The 22,340-nt window shown below is 39.6% G+C and overlaps 2 pseudogenes across 2 annotated transcripts in view; both read left to right on the top strand.

Annotated features, from left to right (window-relative positions):
* The window catches only part of LOC306671068 (biogenesis of lysosome-related organelles complex 1 subunit 6-like), a 343,174-nt pseudogene that overhangs the window by 178,469 nt on the left and 142,365 nt on the right, over nucleotides 1-22,340 (top strand). The window lies entirely within an intron of this gene.
* Nucleotides 13,244-16,368, top strand: LOC306670407 (GATA zinc finger domain-containing protein 1-like; annotated as a pseudogene). The gene has a single exon. The product of its transcript is annotated as a GATA zinc finger domain-containing protein 1-like (transcript).

The raw sequence follows: 22,340 nt of genomic DNA, 5'->3' as shown, positions 1-22,340 counted from the left end.
TAATAATGCACTGATTTGTACTGATGTATGCCATATTTCAGACATAATCCTCAGCATCTATATATACTTTCTATGAGCATTTAGAATAATCCTCTGTTATAAAAATTACTCCAGTTCTACACAGAATAGAGCCGAGCTCAGCAAAGTCACATAATTTGGCTAAAATTATGTAACATAGAAGTGGGACAGAACCAAGAAGCCAGCCTAGGTCTATCTGACCCAAAGAAACCCTCATAGCCATTGTGTGGCTCTTCCTCACCCTCCCTCACCACCCTGTCTACTTACAACTGTGAAACAAACTGGTTTTACTGAATGGCTTTAATAAAGAGCAGAATCCCACCAATCAGCAATAACAGACAATGATACCAAATAAAATCTTGGGAGCTCCTTTTGACCTTCCAGTTTACTATTTTATTCTACCACCTCTGGTCTTCCTCCACATACAAATGCAGGTCCCAGGGCAGCAGCGACCCCACTCACACTGTGGTTCACACCAGCCTTTCATCTGTGGCAGCAGACTAACTCCTGGCTTTCTTCAGGTGCAGGCCACCAGCCTGCCACTGTAAACTGCCCTTAAATAATGATGACAGTTTTCATCTTTTTCATCTTCTTCAAAAGGTATATCTGAATGCCATTATCAAGGGATAAAATAACAAGGTCACTTATTTTTGTCTTTTTCTTCCAAGTTGTTGGAAGATAACTGATCCAAACACAGGTAGGTTTGAGGTCACATGAAGAACAGAATTGGGAACAATGTTGAGGACAGGAATTAACTGCAGGTAAATGGATGCTTCCTCGTCAAAGGCACACAGAGGCAACAACTTAGCAGAAGCACCACTCTCTTGCTGAGAGTCAGCAGTGGGAGAAGTATTCTTTCTCACTAGACTCAAAGACTTTGGGGTAACTGACAACCTCTCCACCTTCTGTCAGGCAAACATGGTTGGACCTGCCCAGGGATGCTTGCCAATTCACCTCTCCCTTCATCATGTCATGCGTGCCCTCTTCCACCACACAAAATCATCCCTTAATTGTTAATTCCATGTCCCCCATCTGGGAACTCTGTTCAGGGCCCAGGTCAGAATTCATCTTATTTGTGAAGACTTCTGACCACCCAATTACTTCTGCCTTAGTATCCTGCCTCCCTCTGGGTCATGAACTAGCACCTCTGTCTTCCCAGTAGACAAGTAGCAGTATGGACAGCCTTTATCTAGATCTACTTTGTCACCCTATTCATCATGAAAAACTAAACAGCATATGCTCTAATATGTTAGGCAGCTTTGCATCAAGGTGACCAAAATACCTGACAGAACAACTCAGAGAGGGACAGGTTTATTTTGGCTCACTGTTTTAGAGGCCCAGTCCATGGTCGGCAGGTTCCAAGAAAGAAACATCAGGTAGAAATCTGCTCAGTTCTCAATAGCCAGGAGGGACAGAGAGAAAGAGAGAAGGGAAGACATAATCCCTAAGTCTACCTACCCAGTGTCCTATTTCTTTGAGCCATGTACCACTTGCCCATAGTTTTTACCACCTCCTGGTAAATCTATTCAAATTATTAATCCATCAGTGGATTAATCCACTGGAGAGGTTAGAGCCCTCATGATCCAATCATTGCTTAAAATCCCTACCTCTGAACCTTACTGCACTGGGGACCATGTTTTCAACATATAGTCTTTTGGGGGCACATTCCAGATCCAAGGCATACTAAGGACATTGTCAATGACCCAGAAAGAAAACAAGTATACAAAATATTACAGATCATCATAACCTCTGGGAAGAAAAGTATATTGATGACAGAGTAGTGAACGAAGGGCAACGACAGCCAACTTAGATGAGTGATCGAAAAGGGCTCTTGGAGGAGGCAGAATTTAAGCTGAAACCTAAACAAAGTGAATGATGCAGTCCCACAGTAGACTTGGCCTAGAGAAGGAAGCACAGACTTCCTCTATGGAAAGAGCTTGATGTCTACAAGAAAAAGAGGAGGCTAGTATGATGGAAAATGGTAAGAAAGAGTGAAAAGAGGTTAGAGGAGTACAGAGGAGACGTGAGGCCAGGCCAGACTGGCAGGACCTTGCAGGTACAGGTAGTACAGAGTTTTGATTATTCTAAAAGCAATAAGAAGTTTGTTATGAATTAGGTGTTGTTTTCCCTTTTCAAAACTTGAAGTTTATTCCCCAGTGAAATGGTGGTGAGAGGTAGTGGAACCTCCAGAAGGTTTTTGGGTCCTGAGGGCTTTGCCCTGATGAAGGTTTCATGCTACTCTCACAGGGCTGAGTTAATTCTGGGAAAGCAAGTAAAGCCTCCCTCTTCTGGGACTGGATTAGTTTCCTCCAAAGTGAGTTGAAATAAAGCAAAGGGGTCCCTAGTGTTCTGTCCCTTCTGCCCACATCCACTGGACCTTTGGCTGTTCTGCCTTGCTGCAGTGCAGCATGCAGTCCTCCCCCAAAGCCAGGAAGATGCTGGTGCCATTCTCATTGACTTCCAGCCTCCAGAGCTGTGAGCTAATATGCTCCTTTTCTATATGAGTTCCTCAGTCTCAGGCAACGAAATAAAGACATAGTCATTGAAAACCTCTTTGTGGGGGAAATGACTTTATGTTTTGAAGGGTTATTCTGACCAATATGTGGGGGAAGCTGGATTGAGGGTAAAGAGGGACAAGGGTAGAAATAGAGAGCACTGTGGACTTTTGTCCCTTTGATAACCCCAATGTCTGATACAGCAGAGGTGCTTGATAAAAATGTTCAGAGTGATGAATGGATGAACGAGTGAATGAGCGAAGAATGAATGAGTTAGACCACCCTGGGCTTTAACGAAAAGTGTGACCAGCCTTTATTCTTCCTGACTAGTTCTACTTTATCTCCCATCCACCCTTAGTGCCAGCAACATATGATGTATTCTGAAAAACTGGTAAAAAGCACATCCTGGAAAATTGTCACCCATCTCAGGTCCAGATTTCCATTGTCATGCACTTGGAAAAATCACCATCTTGTCCTGGCAAAATTTTACCATGTTTAACATCATTTTTTGCCACTGTTCTTCATTCCTGTGAACAGAAAACAGCCTCCTGTTTCTGGTAGGGAAAAAAAGGCAGGTTCTGCTTCAATCAGAGAAAGAAAAGGGAAAGAGAAGTGGGGAATCAGATGAGGACTTTCGTCTCCTGGTATCAGGAAGATACCTGACAGGGCGATGCTTGGAGGCTTGACTTTAGACCTGAAAACCTCAGCTTCGCCAGAGGAGCCAGCAGGAACAGGCACATGCAATTGCAGAACAGCACAAATATCTGCTTTTCCTCAGCAATCTCCTGCTTTATTAGCTATGTTTCTCTGAAGCCCAGATGGGTACATTTCTTGCCAAGTTTAGGGTGAAAGCAATTTGGCAGGTTACATTCCCAGTGTGCTCCAGAAAAGTGACAAGAGGCTGTTGAACAGAAGCCATGCTGGGTACAGCAAGAATCAGCTGCTTTGACAGTGGGGTGTGCTAACAGATGGAAATGTCTTCAGTGGGAATAGAAGTTGAGGGAACCAAGAAGGTGCTAAACACTCTGTATGAATAGGATTCCAGCAGAGAGTTTTCCCAATATTCTGTACATCCTGTAAGGATCATTAAAAAGAACACAGAAGTAATTCTCTGACAGATATAATTTTAAAAATGTAAAAACAAAAAGTTAAATGGACTTTCAAGCTAAAAGGGAATTTAATGTTCAAACATCCATTTCTCAAGAGAAAACTGACATGTCAGGATGGGAAATGACTTCCCAAATGTACTTGCTGTGGAAGAAGTCACAGATGCTCCAGGTGACCAGAACCTACTCTGTCTAGCCTCTTTCCAATGCTATAGTTTGTTGCTCAGGAGCAGTATAAGGAGGTTATTAATGACCATTTGGATCATTAGTAAGTCAAAAAGACTTATGATCCTACAAAATTCCAATGGGATCTCTATATGACACTCACAAATCTATGACCTATGATGTGTCTCCTCCATGGAAATACATGGACATAGTGACGGTCCCTACCTCATAGATTTAAATGAGATAATGACAATATAACATCTGTACACATTAATTATGTTCCTGTGTGTTCACCAAATATCTTACTTCCTTGTGGAATCGAGGATAACTATGTTTTCAAGCCCTTTTGTGCCTGGGTGGGGCCATATGACTAATCTGGCCAATGGAATACAGGCAGAAGAATGTGCTTATTATAGTTGGAACCTGGAATGCCCCCTAAGACTCAGGAGTTGAAGGGTCCCCAATGCAGCAATGTTCAGAGCTGGAGCTTTTCAGAAGTGATTGGATCATGAGGGCTCTGACCTCATCAGTGGATTAACCCATGGGTAGCTGGATGGACTCCTGGGAGGTGGTGGAAACTGTGGGCAGCGGGGCAAGATTGGACAAAGTAGGTCACTGGGCACTGGTACTGAGACCTGAAACTGTGAACAAAAATATACTTTTCTTCCTTTAGTGTTGAGTATTAGTTAGGGTCAAGTATTTTGGTCAGAAAAACAAAAAGCTGACTACATAGTGCTCAATCTCGAGTCTCCTGTGAAGCACTGCATTTCTGTTCCTTCTGGACAATGGCTGCACTTTGTAGATGGTAGTGTCACAGCAGAGCAGGAGGTGATGTCCTTGATTCACTATTTGAGAAAAGTTGACTGATCTATAGCAACCACACCAAATTCTGTAAGAGAAAACTTTTTGTGTTAAAACATATTTTAGAGGATTGTTTGTTATAGCAGCAGTTCATATTTACTCTGATTAATTTAGAAAGCACTCATGAAATAACAATCCTAAACGACACATTTTTTACTTACTCTGAATCTATGCCAGCTATGGATTTTTATAATCAAAACTTCTTTCTACACTGACAGCCAGCATCAACCCTGATGAGAGGTACCTTCAGATTCTGAAGTGTTTGGCAAGAATTCAACTGTCTTGCACATGATCTGGCTTCATAAATATATCTACTATCTTTTAATTCTTAAAAAAACAACCAGCAAGTGAGGGAAATTCTCATTTTATAAAAGCATTTATTTTGTTAGTACTTACTAAGTTCCAGACATTGTCTAGTATTATCACTCAATTTACATGCTTTTCCTGTGATAGCCCCATAACACTGTGAGGTCACTGTTCCTCTTGCCATGGACTCCCATTTCCCGCCTTCTTTTTCTGCAAATGTCAGCAGTGATGCATACCCTAGCTTTGGGCAATCCCTCTGCTATCTATGTCACTGACTTCCATTCTTTCTTACTTCATTGATTTAGATGCTGCTTTTCATTCCTATCACATTTATCCCTGACACACCAGAGCCTCATCCTTGGTAGAAAAAGTGCTCCTTACCTGATGCCATTGGGTTCTCCTGGCCTCCAGGATGAAGCACATTCAGTGGCAGACCTTCAGAGCCCAAGAAATTAGTGAGCCTCAAAAGCCTCTGTAGCACCCATCCATCCAGTCTTCTCACCTTCAGTCTCATGTGCACAGGGTCCATGGGTTGTCCCCACCACCACCTTCCATCAGTTTCTCTCTGAATCTATTCCCACATCCTGATCAAGGAATGCAAAGTAGTTTTTGTTTTCGCATGTCTTTTCTTATTCTGATTCTTGATTCTTTCTGCTTCAACCTGCCTCTTTCTTACAGTCAATTCCCTACCTTTCCCCATCAACTCAAATTCAACAAGAAAATCAGATTCTAGATTAAATAAACTTTCTAAGCAATGTCTTTCTTTTTGTTCTCCATTCAGACCAGTGATGTGGGACAAACACCTGAGAAGGTCCTGAGTACATGGCAGTGAAAGAAAATCATACAGCTTCTTGTTTCCTTGCAAGTAAACAAGGGAGCCAGGATCAAGCTAGGTGACCATGGTGGATCCAGCCTGGAAGTTACCACTGAGATTGGTTTGATGACACATAGGACACACTGTGTTGAAAATTCCCCAAATGTTTAGCAATTTTAAGAGTGGATTAAGTTCCTCACTGAGAAGTCAGTTAGCAGCACTGCAGATGTCTGGAATAAAGTATTTGGGGTTCCAATGTAATTGTAGCTGGGTGTTAGGCACAGCCTATTGAACAATCCAACATTTAGGCAATGGTGTAAATATACTGAATCCTGGTAATACGCAGGTACTTGGTCCCCACAGAAGTCATCCTTTTGGATCAGGGCTGGTGACTGATGGGTTTGGTATAAAATGCAAATTCACATTTTGTGGAAAGCGTTAAGTTCATTCATCTAAATCATTTCTGATGGCTTCTGAAAATTTCCAGGGTAGGATTTTTATTTGATCTTTCAGTATTATTGGAGTTCATATAAACAGGATTATATGAAGTCTTTCACTGTCAATTAGTGTAATTTTAAATCAACGTTCTGTCAACAATGTGTAGATTTTATAGGGTAAGGAGGAAGAGGGAAGAGCTGGTTTCTCCCTCCAGTGGATTTGCCTGGCTTTTAGTTACTGCTTACATAAAAGGCAAGGGAGGAAGAGGAGGAGGAGGGAGGGAGGAAAGAGGAAAGGAGAAGGAAGGAATAGGGAAGGGAAGGAAAGAAAAGGAAGAAGGGAAAGAAAGGGAAGAATGAGAGAAAGAGCACCCTAGGTTATCATAAGATGCCTGAAAGATTTGTCTATTCCTTGATTTCATCAAAGAAACAAAAACTTAGAGTTATTAAAAGGTTAAAAACAATTCATTTTCCATGAAAATTGGATGCCTAAATGATATTCCCATGTTATAATCTAAAATATGACTCTTTCTGATCCTAATATGCAGCAGAAATTTTTCACTAATAGATCCAGTTCTTGGCACTAATTTTTTTATGGAAATAAAAAATATCAAATATCATGTATTTGAGGAATATTAGTCCTACTATTAAGTATAATTTGCTTGTCTTCCATTGACCTTTAAGGATTAATGAGTATATCTGGGGCAATACTTTCCATTAGTATAAATATGAGGAAGAACTCTCTTCATTTGAAAATCTTCATAAATGCTGGATTAAATTTTTATCCCTTCTACAACTTCATATGAAACATCCCAGCAATGGATAAGAAAAGTCTTAGTGTCAAGCAAGTGATCTTACTCTGCTACAACATCCTCATAAAGCTGTGCTATGTTTCAAATTAATTAAAGTTGGGAAGAGTTAATAATGAAATAAAATAATCCAATGAAGAAGCACTTTTCTGATCTGATCTTTTATGATCTACCAGACCAGTTTATTTCAGGCACTGATGTTTGAACTCCAGAGTAGATTCCACCAGATTAGATTCTCCTCTATTTGACCTACTGGGGTAGAATCTGGTTCTGCTTCCTACCATTTGTGTGATCTCTAAGTTTCCATACATACAGCAGGGAAATCATATTTTCTACCTCAGCATTGTGATAAGAAGTAAATCATATAATAAATGGACCATGATTAACATGGTGCCTAACATCCTATCATGACTTATTGATGTTGTCTTCATCCACCACAAAAGTTTCAGAATTAATCCTAGGTCTGATCTTGCCTCCCTTAAATCCATTCTTAAAAATGCAGCCAGAAAAAAATCTTCCAGAATATAAACGTGACATATTACTTCTATGCTAAAAAGCATTCACTGTTGCTCCATTTTCAAAAGAGCAGTGTCCATGATCCCAAAGGAGGCAGCCAGGCCTTTCTCCATCAAGCCCTGTACCCTCTCCAGCCTCTCCCCTCACTCCCCCTGTTTCCTCTCCCTGCTCTGGATTTCCAGCCAAACATGGTCATTTGATAATCCTTAGTGTGGGAAGCCACCCATGGCCCATATGAGAACTAAACTTAGCTGGGCCATTAACCAGGAAAATATGGTCAATAGGAACTCTCAGTTCCTAAAAACTGATCAAGATTGCCTGAGTCAAATGGTTACCCTGCATCAACTCACCGCTGAAGTTCAAATGTGGGCCCTGGATGTGGGAATGACCCTCCAGAGCCAAAATGCTTGCTTAACTCCACCCCTTATCCTGGTTTTCATGGAAGGTGCTCCTACCAGCCCCCTTTTGATATGTACCACTATAAATAAACCAAGCAGGGGCTCCTTCAGTTTTTAAAGCCAGACCCTTATGGATGGCTCAATCTGTCATGCCCTTCTCCTTCAAAGATAATTGTCTTCTGTCATTATCCCTGATAAGTAAATTTCATTAGCCTTTTATTTTGCAGCCAGCCCATCCCTTCCACAGGAACCCTTTCCCTTACCCGCTTGGGTTGTGCGGTGATACCTAAGCATTTCCTTCCATTCACTTCACTCTTCTGCCTATACTTCTCCATGCCTAAACATTCTTTCCATTCCTATTTCCATAAGGTTAGATTCCCCCCCCCCCAAAAAGTTCCCTTATTAGAGCAAGAAACTCCAGGCTCAATCATGCACAGAAGAGGGGAGATTAATCTGCTCCAGGGCTATTCAAAGAGGAGCAGGTCCAATTTCCTTAGCAAGGAGATGATCCATTATGAACTCAGAAATCCTGCTGCTTTGCAGTTCCCATTGTGGCCTATTTGCTCACACTATTAACACAGTCATGATCTCAGCTCTCCCAAAGTCAGATGTAAGCACATCTTAAAAAGCATCTGCAGCACAGATTGAACCAACACTTTAAAAATCCTGGGAAGCAATGAACACATGATTTTGCTTAAGTACTTACATGGCTGCAAGTAAAGTTGAGGTTAGTGTCTCCTAGAGTCTTGCTAAACCATACTTGTTCACACAAGCATGAAAATAGTGACTTCTCAATAGCTTTCCTAAGTAGAAAAAAGAACAGGACAGGTGGCGAAATATATTGAGTATTTCCATTTGGGATTGTGGGAGTTTGGGTCTACTACAGATGGCCTTTTGAGATCCATAAATACCTATGCCCTCCATGGTCTAGTCACCCTTTGTCTTTTTGTTTGTTTTGGTTTTGCTTTTTAATTAATTCATTGTAGTTATATATAATATTGAGGTTCCTTTGAACATAATTATGCAGCATGAAACATAATTTGCTCCAATTGAGTACCCGTACTTCCCTTTTCCCTCCTCTTCTCCCTCCTGCTATTTGCTATTCCATTCCTCTATTCTGGTCTTTCTTTTTTTTTTTTTTTTTTTTTTTAGTTGTCATTGGACCTTTATTTTATTAATTTATATGTGGTGCTGTGAATTGAACACAGTGCCTCACACATGCTAGGCAAGCACTCCACCCCTGAGCCACAACCCCAGCCCTGGTCTTTCTTTGTATTGATACTTTTTTAAAAAAGTATCTAGTGCATTATACATATACATAAAGGTGAAATTTACTGTGACATAGTCATATATGTACTTGAGACAATTTGGTCATTTTCATTCTACCATTCTTCCCTTTTCCTATCCCTTCTCCCTCAATCCCTTTCCTCTGCTCCATTGCTCTCCCTTCTGTTTTCATAGGTCCCCACCCTTTTCCCCCTTATTTTGGTCTGCCTTCCCAGACGCCCTTTCTTATGATTCCCTTAGAGAGTGATAATATACAAAAGAAAATGTCAGATGAGAAATCAAGTGGCACTTTATTTGGTTAGGTCAGTTCCTTGGTTATTTGGCTGGAGATGTGGTTTGAAGGACATAGTTCACCAAGGCCTGAGGAGTGCTGTCTACATTTGAAGCCCTGACACAGAGCCATGCTTGTCTGCCTGACCCCATGAAGATACTTAAGAAATGAATATACTGGAGCTGTGTTTGAGTAGTGCAGAATGACGAGTGGAGCTCCTCCTACACACAAGTATTTCCTTGCCTAGATTACCACTTTAACCTCTAGCAAAGGTAAGACAGAGAGAGCCACAGCTGTGCAGGCAACACCACCACCCTGCCCACTAGTGCACCTGGAACCTGACTCCCCTACACCTCCAGTCCACCTGCACATTGACCTCCTTGAGGTCAGTGCTCTGAACTTAAAGTCATGAGTGAGTCAGTTTCAAACTTGTGACTCAGTTTCTTTTCTTTCAAGCAACATATTAGGCAACAGATACCCACTGTGATGTAATACTATATGACTATAAATAAGCTTCACCTTTTAGAAAGCAAGAGTGCTCACAAGATCTGGTATTTCTCCCAACAGCAAAACAAATTCTTTTTGGACACAGTAATATTTCAGTAATCTTCACGCTTCTACTCCTAGGCACCTCTTGTACAGGAACTTGGATGAAAGAGGGTGTTTGACTCAGCAAACTTCTATCCCCAGTCCTGAGATGAAAGCCCCACATATTTGTACTTCAGAAAGTCAGAACATGAAAACTTAAGAACTTGCCCAATCTGTTCTCTAGAGAATTTTAAAGAGAATCGAAATAGTCAAAAACAAGGAGCAACTATTTCTCATGTGAACATAATGGAATAGTCAGCATTTTTCACTTCTCTTCAAAGATAGCAGAAAGAATAAAAACTATTTTAAGACCTTCAACTTCTATTTTGAGTAAAACCAGGATACAGAGGTACAGTCCATAGCATCCAAAGTCAGAATACCTGTAATGACACACTTCCTAAGCAGGAAGGTTCTCAACCTACTGTGCAAAATCTTCCATTCTCCTTTCAAGGAGCAAAAGAACTGAGTAGGGGACAGGCAGAGACCCTCAACTTCCAAAGAACTGCACAGATGAGCCACGTCTGCAGGCACGTGCCAAGTCACAGATATACTCTAGATGTGAGGCTTCTATACCCTTCTCCCTCCCATAGGAATCTCCTGAACACAGCTGACCTGATAAAAAGTCATCTTATTAAGAGATACATAATAAAATAGTGACAAGAACATAATATGAAGTTACTGTTAATCAATAAAGAAAACAAAAGTGAAATTTGCCATGAGATGAAGATTATCTATCAGAAGAAAATTATAACCATGCCATGAATCAACATGCAGTAATGAAGGAATTGTTGCTATTAAAGAAAATTACAAATAAAAAAATGTAGCAGCTTGGGAAAGATAATCAGACAACAGGAAAAGGTTAAAGATAAGCTAACATATAAGAGAGAAGCTGTAGAATAAAAAAGCAAAGCCATCTTACAGAGAGAGGGAGAGAGAGAAACAGAGAAAGGGTTGCAAAGAGTTGATTTTCCATTCTGATGCTAACAATTATCAGACATCCCAGGACAATGAATGTCCTGGGTATAGCAAGGTTATAGCAAAATGTTCTCATCAGTAGCAACATTAGGATAAGTGCTGCAAAATGTTTCTAGCTCTGTAACTTTTTAATGCACATAAAAGCCTCTGACAACTTAGAAGCCTTGAACAACTTACAACGCCCCAATAGTTTAACTTCCTGATTATAAGACCCTGTGTAATAAACTAGCTAGTTTCTGGGAGTAATGGTTATTATGAATTGTCAACTTGATTGGATTAAGAAATGCCAATGATTAAGAGGCTTCTGGGTGTGTCAAGGGTGTGTCTAGAAATGATTGGCACATGGGATAGTGAATTGAAGTGGAGACCCTCCCTAAGCATGGGCAGCACTGTCCAGTAGGATGGTGACTTGAATGAATAAAAGTTGGAAGAACAAGGAAGCAGCAGCAGATGCAAACACTACTTTTCTTGAATGGGTTCTTGATTACTGCTGGGATCACCTGAGAATATCAGACTCTTGCTTCTTCACTCTTCCAAAGTGGACTTCTGATCACATAAGCCAATCTAATAAATCCCTTTTTTATAATCATACTTCCTGTTGACTGTGTTCCTCTAGAGAACACTGACTAGTACACTGGGTCGCTGCTACTCCGCCAGACTTCAGTTTTCCCACCTGGCCCCAGCTTTTTGTGAAATTATCTCTTGTTTTGTTTTTGTCTTGATGTTTTTCTTCATCTCCCTTCACCCCTATGTAAGAATCCTTTGTTGATGCTGTGTGGGTAGCTGCCTGTGGGTGTCCAAGTTGGTGCCTGAGGGCGTGGGTCTGTCCTGCATCTTTTATACTTTTTTCTCATGCCCCCTCCTCCCCTTATTGCCTACGTGACAAATGGTAGGAAAGGAGACTTCCAGGAGTGCCTCTCCATATTGACCCAATCATTCAGTACCTACATTGACTGGCCTTTTGCTCTCACCCCCACCTCAATCTCCCCTCTGAGAAGGGCACCCTTATTGCCATAAGGAGAGATGGACGTTGACTGTTCTGGCAGCTTTGAACTGAGCGGGGGTGATGTGGGGCAAGCAGTTTGAGTTTCCCTTTTAGGAATGTTTTAGGTCAGTCAAGGGGTCCATGGCAAAGTCTGGTTTGAAAGCAACAGGTTCTAGGGTCATCTGAGAGGTGGGTGCTATTATGAGAGAAACAAGAAGATATGAGTACTGGAATAAGATTAATACAACAATCAATGCTGCAGCATGTGAACATGCCATGAATATGATGATGATGAGAGAAAAAGTAATCTTTCACCATGAGGTACAAGGACTGAGAAGTTGTTCCCTTAACAAGGCCAGTGAGGACATGGACTCTACTGCGGAATGTAAATCTTTAGTGATATTAGTACATTGTCAGAGTTTTCAGGAATGTAAACATAATTTAGTTTTTATATCACAGATGCCCCAGAAGATACATCTTAAGATATCTAATGTCATCTCATTTTGTAAAATATATTTTTATTGGCATAACTTCTGTGTTTAGTAGAGATCCCTTTATCTCTCCTACTTAGGGCTAGGTAATCAGACTAGCAAACATAGATCAAGCATACCTGTGTAGGAGGTTGAGAAGATCTGTAGGCCTTAAATTGACTATTGACTAAAAAAACCTACTGATTCTGATAGTCTCTTTTGACACATATCACGCACTCCTGCCTAAGAATTCCTTTTTTGGTTTTTTTGTTTTGTTTTGTTTTGTTTTAATTTTTTTTAATTGTTGATGAACCTTTATTTTACTTATTTATATGTGGTGCTGAGAATTGAACCCAGTGCCTAGGCAAGTGCTTTACCACGGAGCTACAACCCCAGCCCCAGAATCCCTCTTTTGTAGCCTCCAGTCTTACACCTGGTGGGGTTAACACAAGTGTTCATCTTAAGTTACACTAAAAGAACTATTCTCTTTTCTTTTAATTGCCCAAGTATGGTTGTACTTTTTTTATAACTTGTTTTGCTAGGTGTTTAAGACCAAGCTGGTCAAACTGACCTTGTTCTTATCTATTGTTAAGAATCAGCTGAGAGAATATCCACCCCCCTCCCCTATGGGCTGCCCAGGGCTGGTGCTGGGGCCAGCTGTGTGCCTGCAGTGGGCAGAGGCAAGTCCTTGTGTGGACAACTCAGCATCTCTGCCCTCACCCTTGTTCTGTTGCTAGGGTGATGGGCTGACCAGTGGGTGGCCAAGAAAGGTGGCCATCATTCCCATGTCTCTGTGCATGCAGGGGATGCCCCAGCTGGCCACCGTGCAGTGGACCTAAAGCCCACCTGCAGGGTCTACAAGACCACATTATCCCCCATGTGGAAGAAGGACCTTCAGGGGGATATCCTCTGCCACGGCTGCACTGGCTGGGGCAGCACAGGTGGTTGGGTCACGGTGGCCACTGGGACAAGGGGCAGCAGTGGGAGGGGCCTTGCCAGCACATAAACTGTGACTCTGCTGAGCAACAAGGGCTGAGGCAGCTAGCAGAATAAGCAGAAAATTCACAGGAGGTCTGCCCAACTCAGAAACACTAAATACAAATCTGCTCTAGCTGCTGAAAAGAAAGTTTCTACTAAAGGAAAAGCGAGAAGACATATTTTTAAATTAAAAAATCCCATCAAAGCTCCTGAGTCTCTTTCCACCATAATCACTGCAGAATCAATCTTCCACAAGGGAATATATTACCAAATTGGTGACGTCATTTCTGTAATTGATGAATAAGATGGAATCCCTACTATGCTCAGATCAGGGGTTTTATCCAGGACCAGTATTGTGAAAAGAGCGCAGCACTGACGTGGCTCATTCCCACTCCCTCCAGCCCTAGAGACCAGTTTGATCCTGCATCCTATGTGTTGGGCCAGAGGGAGATCTTCCAAGGAAGATGGAATACTTGGAATTTGTTTGGCATGCACCTTCTGAGTATTTCAAGTCATGGTCATCATCATTTCCCACAGTCCCCACCAGACCAGAGAAGGGCTACATGTGGACTCATGTTCGACCTACTCCAGCACTAACTATTACAGAAAGAGTTCTCAACCATTCGTAGTTGCAGAATTTAAACTGGAGCTGAGGATATAGCTCAGTGGTTGGGCACTTGCTGAGCATGCTTGAAGCCCTGGGTTTGATACCCAGCATTCAAAAAAAAAAAAAAATTAAAACTGGATTTCTAGTTTTCTAGTTTTCATCTGTCATACTTACTATGAGATATACCATATGTTCCTTTCATGAAATACTTACAGGGAAAAATGACAAGAAAGTTTTTTCTCCTAAACACCCAGTAATCGATATCTTATTATATGTTACTTAGAAAATTACAAGGGATAAAAAAATAGTTAAATATATTTGAAGGTAAATATTACATTTTGTATATATATCTTCCCAGGCAAAGGGTACAGTTTCCCAGGAGACCATTAAGAGCAGACACAGTGACTATTTTTCTTCATAATTTATTGTTAGAAACTCATAAAATGAATTCTATTTTTATATAAGTACAAAATATTAGTTAAGTTTTGAATTTCTGACCAAAAGCTTAAATACAATAAAATGTATCTGTGATCTATTGTATCTGTTATAAAGCCAAATAAAACATATTTCCTCATCAAGAAAATGCTGTGACAAACTTCTGGCTGCATTAACCATAAGGAGTGATTGCTAGATGATTTTATTAGCCCAGACTTTTTTAAACTTTCATGTGATTCTTTTGTAGCAAATAGACTCTCAGAACTATTCAGTTGCTCTCAATAGAGCTGCTTTTCACTCTTCTCACCTATCTTCTCTGTCAAATGGGGGTTTTGGGTCAAACCATAGACCTGCAGTGTAGATGTCACCTCCACTAGAGCACCCAGGAAACCCGTGTGGCTTATGCACCCAGCTTGGGTTTCTTGACTACTGTGAGAACAGCTGGCAGTCATAAAAGTGATAGGTCATTAGCTTTGATAGCTAAAAATGTCTACCCCCAGGTTAAGCCATCTGGCATGGACTCCTAATAACATGCTTTGGAAGGCCTGCTGTGTATGTCTCAAGTGCAAATCAGTTAATTAAAGGAGCAACAAATGTAAAAGGAGTGAAGGGAACACACTTCCCTCCTCTATCCTGACTCAATCATAATGATTATAACTGTACCACCTTTCACCTTAACCCTCTTTCTATACAATTACAGTTGTAAGTTGAAAACAGGCAACTGTAGATGGTTCTATGTACATAGTCATCTCTCTGCTCACAAAAGTTACAGTAAAATAGATTGTAAATACCATTGAAAATAGTTTTCTAAATGCTTATAAGCAAAACTTTTGTATTAAAATGTATTTTTCACAATGTTAAAAAAAGAATCAGCTGAGAACTGGGGCTATAGTTCAGTGATAAAGCACTTGCATAGCAAGCATAAGGCGTTGAGTTTGATCCTCAGCACCACAAAAATATAAATTAATTAATTAAGTTAAGGTATTTTGTCCATCTACAACATAAAAAAATTTTTTTTCAAAGAGTTCCCTTAGGGGGTCACTCTTGGGAACTTGAGAGCAGCCTCTAAGCTCCTTTAGTGCTATCTGCCAGGATGGGTCAGGGTCTCATTGACTATGTGGCTTCCCTTGGAATCATCAGGGATGTCTCCTTTTCCAATGACATTTCTCTTTTCAGCATGTGCACTGATTGGCTTTCTGGTCTGCAGGGTATCATTGATCCCCCTGATTGGGAGGTCATGTGACCCAAAGTTGCAAAGTCCTTAGAGAAGCCTCCTTGTTCATGGGTTCAAGCTGACCTCAGAGGGCAAGAGCTGAATATTGGCTATTTTCTTTCTTGGCCCTTTTACTTCTTAACTTTAGTCTCCAAGTTTGGGTCTTAAACATCCAGCAAGCCATTTTCACCTGTCTTAAAGTAAGAGAACTGGGTTTTAACTTTAAAGTGTTATTTATCCTTTTACTTAATTGGGAATTAGCATTAGTACTGGAAGTCAGTCTTACATCATGACTGTCTTATAATTGTGATGGCCAATTGCCTCAAAATTAACTCAGGTAATTGTATTAGAAGTTGTACTTCTGTAAAGCACTAACAAACAATAGTTATAAAGTTTATGCTGGGCATAGTGGTACATACCTGTAATCCCAGTGATTCAGGAGGCTGACAGGAGGATCGAGAGTTCAAAGTCAGCCTCAGCAACAGTGAGGCACTAAGCAACTCAGTGAGACCCTGTCTCCAAATAAAATACAAAATAGGGCTGGAGAGGTAGCACAGTGGTTAAGAGCCCTTGAGTTTAATCCTTGGTACCAAGGGGGGGAAAAATTATAAAGTTTACAAGAAAAATATAAAATGAAAGTAAAAAGAGTAAAAATATATTTGGTTTGTATAATAGCTATGAACCAAGAAACATAATTTTTTAATGGAAATTTTTTTTATTTTTATATTCAAGATATTTTATTAATAGCTACTACAAACAGTAAGATAACTCAATTAGATTACCAAGTACAAAATCAACATACAAAAGTCAGTAGTTTACATATATTCAAACAATGTTGGAGGATTAAATGGAAGAAAAGATTTCATATATAACAGTAACAAAAATTATATTAATATTTTTGTCAATAAAAATGTGAGAACAATTAAAATAAAAATTAAAATACCACTGAAGTCAAAGAAAATAGCCTTTTTCCAAATAGAAGGTCCATATTATTGTGTAATTAATTTGTAAATTTAACAAAATCTCAATGAAAACTTAACAGTTTTAAGATATATCACCTGATAAATTTAGTGAAAAAATATACATAGAAGTGGGACCAGCCCTAAAACACATTCATTAAGACATTTTTAAAAGCCTAAATAATTTAAGAGTATCATACTGGTCCATCAGCAAAACAGAATGCCCAGATGTAAGCACACTCAGATACATATAGAAATTGAATGTATAAAGAGGACATCATCTCAAATCACTGGGGAAAAGAAGTAGTCAATAAATGCTATAGGGATAAGTAAAGCAATATCCCTGCCTTATTGCATATACCATGATAAATTCCATATGTACCAAAGATTTTTTTAAAATAACGCAACTATTAAATAATAAAGTTTTCTTCTTATCTCAAGAAGAAAACTTGAAAATTTTTCTTTACAAATCTGGAGTTAGCAAGAACTGTCTAACCTTTCATGACTCAAAATCCCCAAGTCATAAATTATTTCACTGGTACTTTTTGTTACATTAAAATCAATTTTTTATGAAAAGAAGCATCATAAACAAACTTTTTTAAAAAAGACAACTAAGGGAGATATTTACAGCTTATATCACAAAGAGCTATCCTTCCTAACATGTAAATTGACAAAATCATAACTCTTTTGAAACATAGAAAAAAGGAAATAAAATTTGCAATTAATAAACAAGATAGTTAACTTCATTAATTAAAAAAGAGAAATGTAAATTAAAACTGCATATGAAAGACCATTTTCTCTCTATTGGCAAAAATCCAAAGTTAGCTAACATACTTTATTGATAGAACTCTGAAAGGGAAAGCATTTTCTCATGCATTCTGACAGTAGTATGTTAAAACCACCCAGAATTATTATGTTGTGGTCTATTTGATTCCTGGAATTGAGAAGAATTTGTTTGATGTATATGGATGTGCCATTGTTTGGGCCATAAATATTTATTATTAAGCTTTTATTACCTACTATCTGGTTCCTGAATTGTGCGAAGCACTTTTCCTCATCACCTTGGAAGTCATTTTGCTCTAAACTTTTTATTGGTTTGTTTTTTTGAGACAGGGTCTCAATTAATTGTCCAGACTGGCTTTGAACTTTCAGTCTTCCTGCCTTGGCCTCCTAAGTAGCTGGGATTACAGTACTCGCCACCATGCCGGGCTCCAAACGTTTTTGAACAATTTTTCCTTCCTCTGTACTTGAATATCCTCTCTTTGCTTTATCCATTTAGGGCTGGTGACCCAATCTTGCATTTTCTAGTTGATTCCAACATCCCAACATCCCACTTCCCTGAGATGTTGCCTCCCAAGTTGTCCCTTGGTTGCAGGCACCACAAACCCAAAAGCAAACAACTGCTTGCCCAAACCCTGCCCAGTCTCTGCCTAGCACTCAGCTTTCAGCCCTGGAGCCCATCTCCCCAAGAGTTCTCATGCATGGACATGATGGCACTACTTCTCAGATCTACCTAGCCAGTGTGACTAGGAGAGGCACATTATGTGGAAACCCCAGAAAATTAATGCCAACCAATCCTGAAACAGAGACAGGACATTAGTGGACAATCTCAGGAAATCTGAACAAAGTCAGTTATTATACCAGTTTTTTTGGCATTCATAAATTCAATGATTAAGAAGATGCTAACATTGAGTGAAGCTATCTGAAGGGTAGATGAGCTCTATCTACACATTTTTTTGTACAGGGTATTAAGCCAGGGGCACTTATCCACTGAGCCACATCCCTGACCCTATTTTTATATTTTGTTTAGAGACAGGGTCTCAGTGAGTTGTTTACGGCCTCACTAAATTGCTGAGGCTGGTTTTGAACTCAAGATCCTTCTGCCTCAGTCTCCTGAGCCCCGGGATTACAGGCATGTGCCACTGCACTCAGCTGTTGCATGCTATCTGGATTGGTTAATGTAATTTGAGAGATGCTGCAGACTTTTGTGTGAACAGGGTGTCAGAATCTAGTGTAGCCTGCAACTTGAATCCTTAAGAATGCACTTCATCAATCCCTTCATGATCCAGTGTACTGGATCCAGCCACTGGTCAGGAAGATGTCTGGTTACATGATAGCATCTTGAAGGGTAACAGAATCCTGGCCTCTGAAATATTTCCTTCTCTGCCTCAAGTGAACTTTTCAGGTAAGGTTGTAGGCAGAGCACTTCACAGGACCAAGAGCCCCAGATTGTAGTGAGCTACAGAACAGGCTGGAGGAAAACTTTCACTTCAGTGTTTGTGAAACTCTCTTTTAGATGTGTGATAGAATTTGGTCAGACACTTGCTCTCCTTACATTTAGTAATGAGGTTGTAAGTTATATACTAAAGTTCATCTGCATGGGAAATACTCAAATTTGCAAAAGAATTATCCTGAACAAGATGGAGAGGAGGTATAGTGTCCACTCATGTCTTTGATTCTTTTTTTTTTTTTTAATCTTCCTCTAAGAAGCACAATGATGGGTCTTGAATTGGGGATTTAACCCAGGGGTGCTTAACCACTAAGCTACATCCAGTCCTTTGTTATTTTTATTTTCAGACAGGGTATTGCTAAGTTGCTCAGGGCCTGACTAAATTGCTGAGGCTGGCTTTGAAACTGCCAATTCTCCTGCCTCAGGCTCAAGTCCTTGGGATTACAGGTGTGCACCATGATGCCCAGCTTAAATGCAAAGGTTTTTATTTATTTAAATAATTAATTTATTTTGTCATTCTGGGGATTGAACTCAGGGTATCACACATGCTAGGCAACTACTCTAACACTAGTAAGTCACACCACCAGGCCCCACCATTTTTTTAACACTAATGGACTCCAAAATTCTACTTAAGATATCTTAGGAAGCAGGCAATATCTGTCAAGACTATCACTTCTTCCAAAATCATTGCCCAGTAGCTGGGCATTGTGGTGCACTCCTGTAATCCCAGCAGCTTGGAAGCCTGTGGCAGGAAGATTCTGAGTTCAAAGCCAGCCTCAGCAACTTAGCTGAGGCCCTAAGCAACTTAGCGAGACCCTGACTTAAAAGGAAAAAAAAGCTGGGATGTGGCTCAGTGGTTAGCTGCCCCTGGGTGCAATTCTCAGAATCCACTACTACTAGTACTAGTACTACTACTAATAATTAATTGCCCAATTTTCTGCTGGTTTAGAGCCAGTGCTGTTAAGGTCCTCCTTACCTTAATTACTTTTCATACTCCAAAACTCAACCTCCAGTACCACACAAAATATCCATTCTCTGAAGGATAAACAAAGCTGCACTGGAATCTAGATTAACAGGTTAATGAAATTGGCAACAAAAGAGGAGTGGTGGTGGTGTCTAAGTCCCCAAGGGATGTTCACAAGAAGAGACTCCTAGTTCAAACAGGTCTCCTGCTTGTAGAACTGGGACACAATTTCAACACCCATATGCTAGAGGAAAAGGCCTGGGACTGTTTTTCTGTCCTAACTATTCTCTCACATCTCTTTAGCAAAAGGAGATCTCAGGGGCTCCATAAACAAGTGAGAAGAGGCTTCTAGAATTTAATCAAGGTTTTTGATTGGTGGTCTGATTAGAAGCTAATAAGAAATGTGTCTCAGTAGCAAGCAGATCTCCACAAACAACTGAGAGCAGCAAATGGGTGGGTACATTCCACACTGACAGAATGAGATACACAAACCAATACTGCTATCAAAAGGGGCTCGATTAGTACACGAATCACTTTATGGCTTCTAGGAAGTTCTGCTACAGCTTCTAGGGACACTACATTCTGACTTCAGTATTTTGTAAATCTGAGTTAAATAAAAATCCTTGGCAGCACATGCTGGGCAAGTACTCTACTACTGAGCTACACCCCCAACCCAAATTGCTTCACTTAAAATTTTCTTTTCTACAAGTGCAACAATTTAAACTAGCCCATCCATTAAGTTTCCAATTCAAAATCAAAATCTTTTAATAAAATCTTCAATGTTCTCCATAAATCATTATACATTTTTGTCACTTATATATAGGTAATTTATATTTTTGCTCAAGTGTAGATTTTTAAGATTACATTTTTTTGTTGTCAGCATTTAATGATATAATTGACTTTGGCACATTGATTTGTATCCAGTAAACTTGCTTAATTTCTTAATAATTCTAATAATATATCATATGTCCCTGTGTTCTCATCGTATCTGAAAATAATTACTGTTTTCTTGTTTTCCAATTCTTATGTCTTTGAACTTCAACTTCAAATTTAAATTTAAGGGGCACTTATCTTGTTCTGATTCTTAAAGGCTTTCAACGCTTAACCACTGAGCATGATTTCTTGCTGCAGTTTGTTTTGTAGATATACTTTATCAGATTAAAGAAGTCCACTTCTAATTTGTTTAAATATACATTTTTAAGTTAGGAATTGATATTGAATTTTACTAAGTGCCTTTTCTTCATCCATTGGGATGCTCACAATCTACTAATATAATGATTAGTATTTTTAACTTGTGCGTGTGTGTGTATGTGTGTTTACTAGGATAAACTGAACTATCTTTTTTATCATTTGTTTAAAATCATGGTTTTTCCTTCATTTTTTGTTTTTTTGTTTTTCTTGTTTTGTTTGTTTGTTTGTTTTGATAAAGGGAATTGAACTCAGGGGTACTTAACTACTGAGTTACATTCCCAGTCCTTTTGATTTTGAGACATGGTCTCACTAAGTTGCTTAGGTCCTCACTAAGTTGCTGAACTGACCTCAAACTTATGATCCTCTTACCTCATCCTCCCAAGTCTCTTGGATTACAGGTATGTTCTTCCATGCCTGACTTTTATACTATCTTTTTAAAATTATTTTTTAGTTGCAGGTGGACACAATACCTTTATTTATTTATTTTTTAATGTGGTGCTGAGGGTCAAACCCAAGGCCTCATGCATGCTAGGTGAGCCACAACACCAGCCCTATACTATCTTTTTTAAGAGATTCCAAGATTTGGTTCACTAGTGACCTGTTTATTAAATGTTCATTTATATTAATGAATGAGATTGCCCCATAAATTTCCCTTTCCCATTTTGTTTTGGTATCTGGGTTATGCTATCACAATAGAATTCAGAGAGTGTTTTCCATATTATGCAATATACTTTGTACAGGATTGGAATGACTTTTCTTTGAGTATTTGTACAACTCACTGGCAAATTTGCTTCAATTTTTGCACCAAATTTCATCCAGGATGGAGAACAAGCCATACAAAATGAATAGAACAGAAGAAAACAAAAATAAATTTGGGGGGCTGGGGTCGTGGCTCAGTGGTGGAGGTACTGGGTTTGATCCTCAGCACCACACAAAAACAAATAAGTAAAACAAAGGTATTGCATCCATCTATGACTAAGAATCTTTAAAAAAATATATTTTTTTTTCTTTTTTTTTGTATGCTCAGTCTGGGTGTGGTGGTGCACACCTGTAATCCCAGTGACTCAAGAGGTTGGCCCAGGAGGATTGCAAGTTCGAGGCCAGCCTTGGAGACTTAATAAGACATTGTCTCAAAATTAAAAACAAAATAAAAATTAAAAGGTCTGAAGATGTAGCTCAGTGATAGAGCACCCTGAGTTCAATCCCCAGTACAAACAAACAAAAAGCTGCTTAGCCTATATAATACACAAGTGATCAATATT

This window comes from Sciurus vulgaris, assembly GCF_902686455.1.
Source record: "Sciurus vulgaris genome assembly, chromosome: 10".
NCBI classification, from domain to species: Eukaryota; Metazoa; Chordata; class Mammalia; order Rodentia; family Sciuridae; genus Sciurus; species Sciurus vulgaris.
This window is presented reverse-complemented; position numbering and strand designations above follow the sequence as displayed.